The sequence below is a fragment of the Polypterus senegalus genome, chromosome 6 (assembly GCF_016835505.1).
Source record: "Polypterus senegalus isolate Bchr_013 chromosome 6, ASM1683550v1, whole genome shotgun sequence".
Classification (NCBI taxonomy): domain Eukaryota; kingdom Metazoa; phylum Chordata; class Cladistia; order Polypteriformes; family Polypteridae; genus Polypterus; species Polypterus senegalus.
The window spans coordinates 28,852,636-28,865,073 of record NC_053159.1 but is presented as its reverse complement, the minus strand read 5'-3'; the positions used below and the strand labels follow the sequence as shown (position 1 = coordinate 28,865,073).

The window sequence follows — 12,438 nt, the reverse complement described above, 5'->3', positions numbered from 1 at the left end:
ATGTTCATAGAACCAGTTTGTGATGATGACAGCTTTGTGACATGGTCTAGTATCCTCCTGGAAATAGTCATTTCAAGAAAAAAAAAAAAATAGGCCATAAACAAATGCACTCTGTCAGCAATGATGCTTTGGTACGCTGTGTCATTCAAATGACACTCGGTTGGTATTAATAGACCTAATGTGTGCCAAGAAAACATTCTTCGCACATTACACTACAACCATCAGCCCATAGTGTTGACGTAAGCAGGATGGGTGCATGGCTTTATGTTATTTATGCAAAACTGAAATTGCAATTTGCATTTTGCAGCAGAAATTAAGGCTGGCCAGGCCAGAAGACATTTTTCCACTCTACATTCGTTCTTCAAGTTTTTAGCAAACAGAAGTTGATCCCTGAGTGGTCTTTTGCTGCTTTATCCCACCTGCTTCAAGGTCTAATGTGTTGTACATTTATAGGTGACCTTCTGCACACTGTTGTTGCAGGGAGCTGCTGTTTGTAGGCTCCTGCCCTTTCTGATATCTCAAACAACTCTGGCCATTTTCGTCTGACCTTTCTTGTTAATATAGTGTCTTTATCAACTGGACTGCCACTCAGTGGACATTCTTTTTTTTTATTGCCCCCATTATCTATAAACTCTAAAAACTGTGGTGCATGAAAATCACAGAAGAACTTCTTTTTCTGAGGTGCTATGTCTACCATGTCTGGAATCAACAATATATGTATGCTCAAGTTGCTTAAACCACATGTCTTGCCCATTTTAATGTTTGATCAAAAATTAACCAAACCTCTGAACAATGTGTATATATTGAATTGCAGTCACATTGTTAGCTGTTTAAAGGAAAGGACTATTATGCTAACAAACAGGTGACCCTAATACAATAGCCACTGAGTACAGAACAGGTTAATTGATCAGTAGTAGAATATTAGAAATGGCATAAAGGCCTACAGGATTTTGTGTGCCTTTTGTAGGTCTGTGTTATTGAACTGACTTGTTTTGTAGAAGTAGGATTTAGTATAATCCATAATAGACCTCACACACTCCGTTTTTCTGCTCTTAGGTACAGTGCCAAAACAAAACTTCTAGGGGCTAGAGGGTTCAGAGGCCAGCATCTCGGAGAAGTGCAATTGGAAACCTTTAGCAGTGCAGGGCTGGATTAAGGAGGTTGACATTTTTGGGGCGCTACCTACACAAAATACTATGAGTGTTACTATACACATTAACTTCAAGGTCTAAGAGTCACAGAGAGTACAATAAATGACTAAGAATGTTAGCTTTTAAATGAGTGGCATAAACCTATAGAACAGAACAAATATGGGCTTACTGTTGGAAATTATGAGAGACAAGGTATGAGGAATCAGAGCCTTCATCTTTAGCCTCCCTAGTATTAGACCCACTCATTACAGTGCTAAAGGTGTTAGTCCCGAGTTTTACTCAGGCAATGGTATGGGCGTGTCTTATGAAGTAGACACGTAGGCCTGAGCGTTACCTGTGCAGCAGTGTAGATGCGTCTTCTCCTACCTCATGATGACATCTCATTAGAAAAGTTTTTCAGCAGTCAAGGTGTTGTACACCCTTGACTGTGATACGAGTGGTGATGTTGGGGAGCCTCTCATCAGCAGTGATGATGAAGGGAATCTGTCTTCTAAAATGGACAGTGAAACCGAAAGTGATTCTGATGAATCCGAAAGTGACATTTGGTCACACTGCTTCAAATAAACCAGCAGCACCTCATTTTGATTGTGTGGGGCAGCCAGAAATAAAAGTGAACTTTGACAGCCAAGATCGACTTACTTAACTGAAGTTATTTCTTGATGATGACATGCTTGAAAGAACTGTTGTTGAGAAAAACTGTTATGCTGAACAGTGTCAGGTAAATGACTGTACACCTAAGCAGTTTTCCTGTTCAAAGTTATATCACACAAAAGACATATTTTGAAAGTATCTATGGTATTATTATTATTATTATTATTATTATTCATTTCAGATTATTATTAGTAATAGTATCATTGTTATACATTTTACATTTCTGACTTTGTACTTTTAGTGGTTTGCATATTTTACAGTTGAAAGATGAGATTTAATAAAAATGTCTTTTTTCAATCCAGACAATTCAACACTTTTTACATGTTTTTTTGAGAAAAAATATTATTCTAAGGAGGTCAATTGACCATTGCTGCACAGATGACAAGTAACCATCACAAATCAAGGTTTGAAATGTCAACTGCTGGGCCCTACTGCCAATGCCTACAAAATCAGGAATATCCAATAATGCATGTGGATGCAAAGTCTTTGATCAGATCAGTAAAATCCAGTTTCTGAACCAGGTCACTTTCAGTTGACGTCAGAGAATGATTCACTGCGTCCTGTCTCATTGTGGATCTGAGCCTATCCTTCACTAGCCTGAGATTGGAGAAAGATCATTTACCACCTGAATTTATGACTATGGCCCCTGTAAGCCCTTGCTAAAACCCAGATATGCAGCTGCGCATGATCAGTGTTGTTAAGAAGCTAAGAGGAGACCAAAGCAAACAACTTTTATATTGTATAGCAAAATTCTATCATGAAAAGACACTTAACAAGTCTCAAGAATTACTCTCATTGCATACATAAAACTTTAGCAGTTAGAGCAATGTTAGGTGGTTTGTACAGTGTAGCACACAGAGCACCAGAGGCTGACCAACCTTAAAGACAAGAGCATAAGCCTTTAGGCCACAAATGCTAGCAATCCTCCAAAACTAAAAAGCACCAACCAAGGCTGAAGTAATAAAACCTGGAGCTTTCACAAATGTGTTGTTTCCTTGTTGCTGAAGGCCTTGCAGGTGGTCATAACAATGTGTGCTGTGTAATTTCCCTGATGTCTCTCTTGATTGTGCTCTGGCTGGATGCTGGCACAGCTGACTATTAGAGGAGGACTTCCGCCGCCCATGCGTGGGCTCCTCAGGTAGACGACTTACACGCCTTGTTGGTGACAGAGTCTGTCTGCAGCTCCCTATGCTTAATCACCACGCAAGTCAAAGGTCCTGTATACACGGGACGATTAATATTACCTCTGTCTTCACAGCCACTGTGTAAAGTCTGCAGGCTGGCCAGCTCCTGGCTTTATGTGAACAAAGCGATAAAAGACTGAATGAATGAAAGAAAGAAGGGGGGGGGGTCGGGAAGGCTCCCGTGCTTAAATATGCAGTGGGAACTGGCTGTTCAATGGCATTGGCATACAAGTGGGAAATACGGCACTCCCGAGTTTTATTCTCACACTGCCGTGAGACGCGGGAATATTCACAATTACACCCCGGCTTCTGCTTTTATTCGTGTGCCCTTCCCCCACCCCACGCCTTCCTGGATGCCATAAAAAGATGAAGGCACATTTCTTTTTTCATAGTTAAAGCTGTACTTGTTTTAGCCTGTTTTTACTGTCTACGCAAAATTTAAAGTGTTATTAAAATGTTTGAAGTTCCTACCTTGTGCCCAGTCCTACCAGGGTAGACTTTGTAGTCCTGCAACCCTCACATGAGATGATACAAATTTACTAAAGGGGTGAATAGATGGAAGTGGTGCAAACAAAAGTAACAGAAAATTACAGTAAAAGTTACATTAGAAGTAATATATTGAGGAGTATGGACAAAATTAAATAAATAAGAGAATAAACAAGTGTATTGTGAAATGTGACAACTGATAAATAAAAACAGTGGTATGAGAGTATAAATAATGAAATGTTTCGTCAAATGTTTTTTGTTGCTCAATTCTTCTTATATTTCATTGACATCACATGCAATATGAAATAAATTTTGAAATTAAACTTTTCACTTGTCGAAGCTGTACTGGCCATCCAAGTTTCTGGATTCTCTTTCTAAACTTAGCTTTCAGTTTGATTTTTTTGTTCAAAAGAAAATGAATAGTTTTAAAATCACTTTTTTTTTCTTTGGCTGGCACCTCCTGATTTGCCAGTATGAGAAAATCCCCACATATACCATTTGACGTGTCTTCATGCCTATTTATACAAGATGTCTAGCTTTTTGGGGTTCTAGACACGAAAAACTAATTTTTTGCAATTTTAAACGGCCAGACAGAAAAATACCGAACTCAAAGCTTAAGCTTGTTATGAGATGACAATGTGCTGATTAGTTTTTGAGCCAAATTGTGTAAGAGAAAGAGACAATCTAGAGTAACCCTCAAACATCGTAATTCTGCAATTCATTTTGAATTCTTCTCATCAATTGCTCTCATAATGACCTATGTTATGCTCAGAAAGATCAGCATCAGAGCGATAAATAATTACTGAAATGTTATAGAATAGTGCGGGTAACTTGGTTCCTAGGGTGCAAAGCCTACTCACGCTCACATCTGAATATTTGGATTATATTTTGTGCAGGAGGTGACACTCTTATGATACATTTAAAGCAATAGGTTTCTTCAACAAAAATGATCAGAAGGACTTGAAGATGCTCATGCCGCATCAACCGACCCCAGGGATTCACCCTTTTCATGGAGATCAGTAAAATAGGCATATGGAGTGTTGTTCTATGCTATTTCAAGGTTGCTGATCATGAATATAATAATATTTTTGATATTTAAAACATTGGTGGTCCTGGACTACTAAGACCCACTGCCAGAAGGTTAAAAATGAGAAGTTTTACACATATAAGAATGTGGATTATGGTTTTAGACTATTTTATGGTCAGTGATTACGAATATGATGTTATTTTTGATTTTCAATCCTTTACTAGGGATCTAGCCCCTTAATGGACCTCTATTGGAGGGTGAAAAATGATCAATTTCTATTACAATTGAGAATATTTTGACTTAAATTGAAGCACACATTTTAATATTTCGCATATTTAATCCAACTGTTCTTGTTTATTATCTAGTCCAAATTCATGAAGTAAATCATTACATATCTTATGAACATCCCGAATTAGGCTTATGTTAATTCAGACTTTTTATCGGTCAAAGATTACAAGGTTACAAATTCCTTCTGTTATCTTTGGTTTCAGCTCTGCCCCTTTTTCCTGTAATTTCTGTTTCACGTTCCTTGGCTTTTGTAACGTTTTGATAATGATTTTGGCGACTTCTCTGGTTACTTTCTGTCTCTGATTCTAAATTAAAAATATATGATTGCTGTCAACCTGTGGAGTCATTACAGTACCAGGTTGAAGTGTCCATTTCTTCCAGCTTTTTTGCTTTGGGATCAGATAGATGGAGCTTGTTGTAATGGAAACAATGTAGCAAAACTGCTGCCAGTTTTCACCTTTTATCTTTTGTCATTCTTTGGTTGTCCAGTAAGAAGTGTCCAAAATCTGGGAAGCAAGGTTCAGTTCCTGTTATCATCCTTGTACATTCTCCCCATATACACGTGGATTTTCTCCATACTCTTATGATAGCTGGCAGCTCTAAACAGGCCTTGTGTGGACCAACATGCCTTGTGATGCATGTGCAGCCCATGTAGGACAGATGAAATAGACTTCAGCTCCCAAGGATCGTGTAGGTGATTAGAAGATGCTATAAATTCTGGGGTGTGGTTCACATCACTAGGTATTATTTAATCAAATTTGAGTCAACTACCCCATCTCAGCACTTACACTAATTTTCATACTTGCCTGACATATTCCTTATTCCTGTAAACATTTCTGAGCCTAGGGGGCACTCGGGGTGTAATTTAGGCATAAGGACTGGCAGACTGAAGTGAATCCATTACCACCATTTGTTTTCATTCTCCAAGATGTCGATCTTTTTCCTCTCGCAGCAGTTAAAAGCTCTGATCACTTTCTAAAGTTTCAGCCTGCTGTGTATTTGTTATGACTTGGGCTCTGAATGAGACGAGACGGGAGCACAAAGCGTTTGATACCGATCCGGCCTGCAGAGCGTTTGGAAACACCTCTAAGCAGAGCTCTCAGAAGTGACAGACAGATGTCAGAGGAATTACTGTGACAATTATTTATAAAAGCTCAGCGGGAAAGGCACTCTATAAAATGAAGGTTGCTTGGCAAAGTTTCTTCATCTAAATGACCAGATGGCAGTGCTCTGGGCAGCCTGCTACCCATGCCACAGGCAACCTGCCGCGTGACCAATGTGAGCACAAGGGTTGTACAGATGGCTGCATTCATAGTTCATTGGTTAAATTTTCACAAAGGGGATGTCAGTCCATTACAGGGCACACTCACTCCTACCAGGGCACACATGTCTGTAGAATACCCAGAGAGGGCAGCACAAGTATCATGACCAGGCCAGGAGTTGAACCATGGGTCCCACTGACTGCTGCTAGTCATCTTTTTAAACATAAGTAAAATAGACCCAGAAAGCACTTATTTCTTCATTTCCCAAACATCTCGTCCCAGTAATATAAGGAGTTCATAAATCTGATGAATTTACATTTTCTACAGACGTGTATTCATCGTCCTTTTCATCACTTCACGTCTGAACACGTACAAGTTTCAGTTTCCATATAAAGTTGGGAACTTTGTCACCAGCAGCCACTTAGTCAACTATTTTAACGCTATGCGGTATTTAAATTCACCTCATTTATTGGTTGAAACGGAAATGTGACACCACAACCATAAGGAAATGTAATTTATGGCTGCATGTGTGACCCCCCCGCCAAGGTAACTACACTATAAAAAAGCCAACACTTTCCAAAAACACATTTGCGCTGCGCTTAAAGCCATTTTCACTGCTGATTACCTGAGTGCCTTCATATCGACTCGCCTGTTCGTTCCATCACTGACACTTCATGTTTTGACTGCCGTGCGGTTTACTTCAAGCCTCCACGTATGCTCATTCTTACAATGTCACTTTTAATTATTAAAACGGTGATTTTAAGCCAAACACGCTGGAACACTTCAAGTACTCGGCCATTTTTTTAAAAGCGTGTATGCCACAGAGTGCAATCTGCTTAGGGAAAACGTGCGTATATAAAATGTGTTAATTTTTGATGTGTTTCATGACACGTTTTAATATTTCGGGGCACATTTCCTCTGTTTCCATATGTGTGCTTTTTGTGTGCCTTTGTGATGCATGGCCGCCATTTATGTTTACTGCATGCACAGTACACTCATCTTGTAAAAACCTGTTGTGAAGAACAAAGTATGAAAGGCACTCTATTAGATCAGGATTGTTTAAACTTTGACAAAGGGGGTATGGAGCTTGGTGCCTTTAATACCGAGAGAAGTGCTGAGTGAAATAAACACAGAGTGGTGGAATGATTGTTAGATAGAAGGGCTGAATGAAAAGCGAGAGGAAGGATGAGGATGGGACATCACCAAATACCACCACTTTTAGAACAACATGGTGCATTCTGTGAGGGGGTTATTTCTTGTAATCCTAGCTTCAAACTCAAGGAGCAGGAATTTCCACCTGCCTACAAGCTGCGTGGAATGATCCTACAAGAGCGTGTCACCTTGGCACAACAGACATATCATGGTGAATATCTGTAATAACAGGCAAGCAGACGTATCTTTCCCAGATAACCATTGAAGATTCTGTAAAGATAAACAAATATCTTAAAAAATGTGTTATGGTTTATCGTGTGTAGAGTAAAGCAGTGAGTGGCACCGCTACTTTGCCGATTTGGAATTCAAATCATAAATCTGGTTGGTTCACTGCCTGTGTGGGGTTTACACGATCACCCCATCAGTTCAGGCTTCCATCCACGTCATGGGCCAGTTTGACTGCCTGTCTGTGGCCCTCAGGTGTAAAAAATTCACCAGGATGTCCCTTTTTGTGTGGGTCATTTTTGGGATTTTGGCTGCTATGGGTGACTCCACTGTCTATGAATGGGAATTACCAAATAAACACGCAGTTGAAGAAGAAACTTTGACAACCTCCAAGAAGAATCTTGATGAGATATTGAAACTATTTAGCTATTAGCTAAACAATAGTCTGATGAACTGAATGGCGTTCTCTCGTTTGTCAGATTTATGTTCTTATGTCAGACTCTGTCTGACAAGCCTTATTACAAGTTCTCCATCCTAATGCAGTACAGTCTGCGTTGCAAAAGTTGGGTTTCTTCAGCAGTGTACAATAAATGGACAGTTTAAGGATTTCCAATTTGGGGGACAACACTGAGGGATTGGGGCACCTATTTAAGTGGCTGCTGTAGAATGTGTCGTTTTGAGGACTCGTGTACATCTGTCTGCCTGAACTTTGCCCTGTTTACTGCCCAGCTGTAACCAGTGGACAGAGACTTGTATGTTTGTCTTACAAACTTCAGAAGTGGTGGCTGGGTAATCCAGCTGGCTTTCCTCCCTTCTTTGTACTACCATCTCCAGAGTGCTCTGAGTTAATTAAAGAGGCATCACGCCCGCTCTCAAGCCCTAAGTGGAGTGCCACGCTCTTCCTCAAACCTCCGCTCCCAGCTATGGGACACATTTACCCATTTTTAGGGTTTCTGAGTTGCAGCACATGCTGAAAATTGGCAGGATTGCGCCTATAAATTTCCAGATACCTTTCAGCGATGATGTTGCAATTAGTCACTGTGGCTTTACAGCTTGCAGAGTGACTTTGAACTGTGCTTTTATGTTCATACATTGCTGCTTGAAAGAGAATCTTAAAGAAAAAGAAAAAAATACTGCAGAAAAAGCTTTATGGCACTTCTCCTTGCCTTTTTACCAGCTTTTGAGGTCTGGCAAAATAATGTAGAATAAACCCAAATATGCCAGCTTTTAGGTCTGACAGGAAGAGGGTGTAAAGCTGCAGGAAATAAAACTTGGCTGATTAACTGAGCTCTTCCAGCTTTGAGTTGGGATAGAACCAGGCTATGATGCCTCAAATTGTGCCAGCTTTGAGGCTTAAAGGAATGAGGGTGTGAAAATGACACTCTGCCAGCCTAGAGCATGACAAGATGAAGGCATGGAACCTAAAACCATGCTTGGTTTGAGGTTTGGCATAACCAGGTTGTTCTGTGCAAGCTTTGGGGTGGAGCGGGAGCAAGCTATGATGCTGCAACTGTGCCAACTTGGAAGGTTAAAAGAATGAGGGTGTGATGTTGTGCTAATGCCGTGCCAGCTTTGAAGCGTGATAAGATGAGGACATGAACCCATAACTATCCCGTATTTAAAAAGTGACAGGATGGGGTTATAATGCTGCTAACATGTTAGCCTTGAGGCGCAAAGCAATATGTGTGTGAAGCTGCCACTGTGCCAGCTTTGAGGCGTGGTGAAGTGAGGGCTTGAAGCTACAGCTGTGATGCTGCAGGACTAGGACATAAAACCACAACTGTGCCAGCTTTGTGGTTTGAATTAATGAGGGTGTGAGACTTGCATTATGCCAGCTTTCAGGCATGATAGAATGATTTTGAACAGTTTGTGTTCTGTCAGTACCAGCTGATAACACAGGAAGCCTTGCTAGTGTAGAGGGAGTACATAACCAGGCCATAGTGGATCATCTGCACTAATTTTGAGGTTTTAAGGAATGAGGGTGGACAAGTGTCAATTCTTCATGTTTGGTGCATGATGAGATGCTGCCATTAACCTGCAAATGTGCTTGATTTGAAGGCTGGCAAGAGCAGTACACCAGATTTGAGTTATTGAAACTGTGCCATCTATTGAGCGCAAACAAGAGTATAAAACAGCAGTTTTTTCCTGCTTTGACATGTGGCAGGATGAGGTTTTAAACTTGAAGCCCTTGATGTCCAGGCTTCATGACCAGGCTGCCATTTTCTTGTTAAGTGTTCAGCACTGCAGAAGTGCCAGCTTTGAGGTGAGAGACATCGATGATGTACACATGTAGCTCTCACAGGATCAAGTTGGTATGTTGCAACTGCAAACTGTGGAAGAATGAACAAACAAAGTGGAATCTTAGACCCTTTTAAGATGCTTGGGGTCTGGTGACACCAGCTGATGATCTTACAACTGTGATATGGCCTGCCTTTCTTCTAGAAGGGTTTGATGCTTCTTCTCTGATGCAGCAGGACTAGGCCATAACACCACAAGTGTGTCAGCTTTGTGGTGTGACTTAATGCGGGTCATGAGACTTGCATTGTGCCAGCTTTCAGGCATGACAGAATGAGTGTGCCCAGTTTGCAGCCTGTCAGTACCACCCTGTAATGCTGAAGATCATGTTAGTGCAGAGGGTATACATAATCTGGCTATAGTGGCACATCTGTGCTCATTTTGAAATTTTGAGGAGGGTCAGGAAGCTGTCAGTGCTCCATGTATGATGTGTGATGAGATGTGTGCATAAATTTGCAACTCTGCCTGATTTGAGTGATGGCAGGAACAGCAAATCAAATTTGAGATATTGAAAGTGTGCCATCTTTAAGGAACAAAAGTGTGAAGCTGCAGCTTTGCCCCCTTTGAGATGTGGAAAGTGAGATGTGAAGTTCTTGTTGTCCCGGCTTTAGGATCAGGTCACCATATTCTTGTTGAGTGTGTAATACTGCAGCAGTGCCATCTTTGAGGTGGGAGAAGTTCTATGTTAGTCTTAACAAGTATAATTTTCAGAAAAGAAAGATGAGAGTAATTCACAATGTAAATGTTTTCAGCTGTTGACATTTTTTAGCCTGGTAAAGATCTTGTATATTTATGTACATTTTAATATCTTTGATCATACTTGAAGCTGGCATGACCAAGTTGGTATGCTTTATCTGTATCAGCTTCGGAAGTGTGGAAGAATGTGGGTGCAATTTGGCATTTTGACGCACGTTTTTAGGTCTGGTGGTACTGGCTGATGAAGCTGCGATGATAGCTTTGAAGTGTGGTGGAATGAGAACGTGCTGTATCGAATTTTAAGGTGGAGTGAGATCAGTCAGTGAGGCTGCAACTGTGCCACCTTTGATGAATTACCCTTATTCACTCAATCCAACTCATTTACTATAATCAAGCCGGCTTTATTTATAAGGTCTTTATGCTTTTTTCACTAAAAAGTACAAAAATAGGCAGAAAATGAAAAGGTGCTAAAACAGTCAGATGTACAGTCAAAATAAAATTCACATTTTTAACCTCTGGGCATTCCTCTATAACTGTAGAGGTGACCTTTCTGGGATTGTACATAGCCAGCCACCCAGAAAACGTGGCACCTTTTGGACCAGATCTCCAGTGCAGTGATTTCAGCTGCTCTGCCAGCAGTCATGGGAAATGATCCATTATCGCTGGCTCCCGAATTCAGGTGAAAGGTTGACGTGCTGGGATTGTTTTTACAGTATTTTGAACCCAAGTGCTTGGCTAAGGTAATGATTCCTGCTAATGGCTTACAAATTAGATGTCGTTTGCCAGTCCTTTATTTACTGCTCAGAAACCTCAGCATTCCTTACTATTAAAGATAAATTATGGTGAGCCAAGGTTTAAAATGAAAACATACCCATGGTCATTTTTTATTCAGCACATTGCGGTTTTGACTTTATATTTAAAAGCACCCCAGATGATTGTCTAGACGAGGGAACTAGAATTCTGTACTGCTAAGTGGAGAAGGAAAAGAGTTATGTGCTGAAATGCATTGGTCAATCTGTCTGTCTGTCTGTCTGAAACTCAGCTACAGCTCGCTCTTCATGTGTACTCCAAAGAATGAATAATGATCTATGGAAACTGGTACGAGACCGAGATGGAAAGGGGGCTGGTGGCTGGCCAGAATGCAGAGGAGTGACCCCAATTAGTTCTTACATGCTGTACTACAGGGTAGTGCATGAAAAAGTAGCCCTGCTCCGGTTTTAGCAGCAGCAAACGTAGTAAGAAGAGGTTAATGGGACATTCCCATTGTGATCTGGTGGTTTCTTTCATCCAACAATTATTCTAGCGCCATTTTGTTAAAGGCAGACTTCCAGTTGGGGTTTTCTCACAGAGAAAATTTGATGGTAGCAGATAGTTACCAGTAATACACGTCAGTCAATGCCATTTTTATGTCACTTGAATTGGAATCTGCTGTCTGTGAAAGCCCATTTGGTCTTTCTTAATGAACTGTTTAAAAAGCATATATTTAATCTAGTCCACTAACACATTATTATCGTTGTTAATTATGAATACGATTCATTGTCACAAAAAACATTCAATAAACAAAAATGTAATAAGTGACTTGGATTAAGTAAATAAAAATATGTGAAATGTTCCAACTGTCATATCAGTTAACTTAGTCACTGAATGTACCTGAATGCTATGCTATGCATACATTTTCTAACTTAAATTTCAAGTCTTTATATATAATTTTCTAAAAATGTGTTGTTTTTGTTACATATTTAGGTGTTATGGGGCTCATGCTGTTTTTCATCTTAATCATAACAGTGATATTTTGGAGGGCAAGGTAATGGGAGGTGGGTGTGACATGACTGCTGCTATTCCTCTCCCCCAAGAAAGAAGGCCTCCTGAGATCATGAACTGTTATGAGCTTTTTGTATTAGCTAGCCCACTGTGCACAGCATTTTAAACACTTCATTCATGCGTGTCTCTGCTTGTTACTCACATGTTATTTTTCTCCATGTGCCTTTTTTGTGCATGTTTTTTTTTTCTCAGCCTCTAGG

The 12,438-nt window shown here is 40.3% G+C and overlaps 1 protein-coding gene across 5 annotated transcripts in view; it reads left to right on the top strand.

The window, feature by feature from the left end:
* The window catches only part of LOC120530911 (ephrin type-B receptor 2), a 478,580-nt gene that overhangs the window by 159,684 nt on the left and 306,458 nt on the right, over positions 1–12,438 (top strand). The window lies entirely within an intron of this gene.